Consider the following 3,525-nt stretch of genomic DNA (forward strand, 5'->3'; position numbering starts at 1 on the left):
AGACTCTGTCCTGTCAAAAAAAAAAAAAAAAAACCTGAGGCTGGGTAATTGATAAAGAAAAGAGGTTTACTTGGCTCACAGTTCTGCAGGCTGTACAAGCATCACACCAGCGTCTGCTGGGCTTCTGGGGAGGCCTCCAGAAGCTTTTACTTATGGCAAAAGGGTGCAGGCACACCACATGCCTAGAGCAGGAGCAAAAGAGAGAGGATTGTGGGGAGGTGCCACATGCTTTTAAACAACTAGATCTGGCAAGAACTCACTATCTCGAGAACAGCACCAATCCATGCGGGATCCATCTCCATGACTCAAAACACCTCCACCAGGCCCCACCTCCAACACTGGGGATTACAATTCCACATGAGATTTGGGCAGGGACAAATATAAGCAGTGATAAGAAAGTCCACATACAGGCCATGAGGGCTACCTGGAGGAGGCAACAGCTGAAGTGAAGGCTTTGCTGTGAAGCTATGGGGGCTTTTTGTGAGGAAGGCTCTATGCAAGGGAGAGGATGGATACAGGACTTGATGGTTAGTAAGTGGGAGAGAAGGCCAGGTGCAGTGGCCACACCTGTAATCCCAGCACTGTGGGAGGCCAAGGCAGGCAGATCACGAGGTCAGGAGTTCAAGACCAGCCTGGCCAACATGGTGAAACCCCCTCTTTACTAAAAATACCAAAATTAGCAAGGCATGGTGGCACACGCCTGCAATCCTAGCTACTCAGGAGGCTGAGGCAGGAGAATTGCTTGAACTCGGTTGCAGTGAGCTGAGATCACACTACTGCACTCCAACCTGGGTGACAAAGCGAGACTCCATCTCAGAAAAAAAAAAAGTACACAGGGAACACTTGGGAAAAACAAGAGCCACAAAGAAGACAATTAGAATCACCCCAAGTCCCACCCATCTGTGGCTAAGCTGTGTCAGCCTTTTGTCACATTTGGTGTATACTCAGGCCATTTTCTAAATGCTGGTATAAGTGTATCTCCATGTACACGAGGGTACACATTTTTATTCTAGGTCAAGTCTGTCTTCTGCATTTTCAAGCTCTTCCTCCCTGCCAGCTCCTTCCTCACAGCCTGGAAAACAGAGACTCTTTTCCCCACTTTTTAATGCGAGAATCTGGGGCTCACTGAAGTTAGGAGTGAGGGTGGTCCAAAGATGTGTGGACCAGTAAGAATTGCATATTCATTAAATGAGTGTTTATCAAGGGCCTGTGTGTGCCAGGCACTGGGCGGCAGACATGAGGCCAACAGATATATGGTTCTGTTCTCCTGGGGCTCCAGTCCACGGGGAGCTAAAGGTGAGTAGGTATCAGTTGGTGCTGCTTGGTGTATCAGCACTGTCCAGGAGAATCGTCTCTGATCATGGAGATGTTCTATGCTGCACTGTCCATCATAGCCTAGAACCACATGGGGCAGCTGAGCATGACATGTGGTCGGTGCGACTGAAGATCTGAATGTCTGATGTGGTTGCATTGTAATTCATTCAAATTTAAGTAGCCCCATGTGGCTAGTGGCTATGGTATCAGACAGCGCAGAGCTACCTGCGGAAAAGCTCTGACCTAGTTGGGGACGGGGAGAGAGGCAGGAAGGTGTTACTGAGGAAGCGATGTTGGAGTTGAGAGCTGGAGAGGGATTTACCACGAAGCTAACGAAGCCGTGGCCGTTTTGTATTCATACTGTTGTGCTCTTTTTCTTAAAGTCCCCAAGCTCTAGGCCCCACAAAACCTGGCTCTGCCCTTGGACTAAGTTAGACAGGGCCAGAGAATGTGCAAAGGCAGGAAGGAGGGAGCGTGGCAGGGCGAGGGGACTGAACAGAGCAGAGACAGGGGGAGGGGGCTGCAAGAACCTTGTGGAATCCTAGTGAACCCCTTCGGGCTAGCCTGGTGGCTCCAGGATCCCAGCCGGTGCCAAGAACCGCAGCAGTGTGGTGACTCCTCGCTCCTGAGCTGCTGTAGTGAGAGGACAGACTCCAGGAGCCCCGGCTGCCTGGTCCTCTTGGCTCTGCCCGGCTTTCTCCGCCTGTGAGTTCTGCCTTCTGTCGGTGTCAGCGTCTCCACCACCACAGCTTGTTGTGATCCTCCAGGATCCCCTGTGACTCCTGCTGTACTTTCTGGTCTCTGTCTTTGCTTGCGTTGAGCTCCAGCTTCCTCTCCTAAATGTCTTATTATCAGGGTTTGATAGGAGCAAGAGTCTGATTGACGGCCCTAGTCTTTCCCTGCTGGGCTGTGTCATGGCAGCCACTGGATGAGCTGTGGGGGTCTGGGGCTTCCCACCCCCATCAGGTATGCCTGAGGCAGGCAACAGTCAGGAGCTGCAAAATACCCACCAGGAATCTGCCTTGGGGTTGTGGGTGGGGACCACAGGTTGCGTGAGGGTTTGCTTCTGTCTCTGTCTCTCCCTCAGGCTGAAGACCATCCCTTTAGAGTCAAGATCCTGGAAAGAACTTGCTTACCCTTCGGTCTTTTTCCTTTACTTTCTCATCTTTCTGTCACACATTTTTTCCCTCTCACTTTTTTTTTGGTTGCCACCTTTGTATTTTATTTATTTATTTTGAGTCTTGCTCCATCGCCCAGGCTGGAGTGCAGTGGGGCAATCTTGGCTCACTGTAACCTCAGCCTCCCAGGTTCAAGTGATTCTCCCACCTTAGCCTCCCTAGTAGCTGGGGCTGCAGGGGCGCGCCACCACACTCAGCTAATTTTTGTATTTTTATTAAAGACGGGGTTTCACCATGTTGGCCAGGCTGGTCTCGAAGTCCTGACCTCAGGTGACCCGCCCACCTGGGCCTCTCAAAGTGCTGGGATTACAGGTGTGAGCCACCATGCCCGGCCCTAACTTTGTATTTAAAAAAATTAAAAATTGGCTGGGTGCAGTGGCACATGCCTTGTAATCCCAGCTACTCAGGAGGCTGAGGCAGGAGAAAAGCTTGAACCCAGGAGGCAAAGGTTGCAGTGAGCTGAGATTGCGCCACTGCACTCCAGCCTGGGTGACAGAGAGACTCTGTCTCAAAAAAATAAAATGAAAAATGAAAAATCTGCAGAAAGGTTGAAAGAAAGTGCGGTGAACACCCAGACTTTTCACATAGACGAAGGCTCTCAACCCCAGCACCCTGGACAGTTTGGGCTGGATAATTCTTTGTGCTGGGGGCGTCTGGGTGAATTGTAGGACACGATAGCCTCCCGGTGCTAGCACCCGCTTGGCTGTGACAACCAAACAGACATTGCCAGATGTCCCCTCTGGGCAAAATTGCCCCCAGTTGAGAGCCATTGACCTGGCTTTATGAATTAATATTTTGTCACATTTATTTATACACACTCTTCATATACATATATATAATATGCACATATCATACAAATACATGTATGTATATATACACATAAAACATTTACATCAAGCAATTTGCATCCATATAGTATTATTTAATGTATACTCTGTATTCACTATTTAATTTTTCCTAATTATTCCAATAATGTTTTTAATGGATTTTTTGATCAATGATCCAGTCAAGGATCATATTGCATTTAGCTGTT

The sequence above is a fragment of the Colobus angolensis genome, unplaced genomic scaffold, assembly GCF_000951035.1.
Source record: "Colobus angolensis palliatus isolate OR3802 unplaced genomic scaffold, Cang.pa_1.0 Scaffold182, whole genome shotgun sequence".
Lineage (NCBI taxonomy): Eukaryota > Metazoa > Chordata > Mammalia > Primates > Cercopithecidae > Colobus > Colobus angolensis.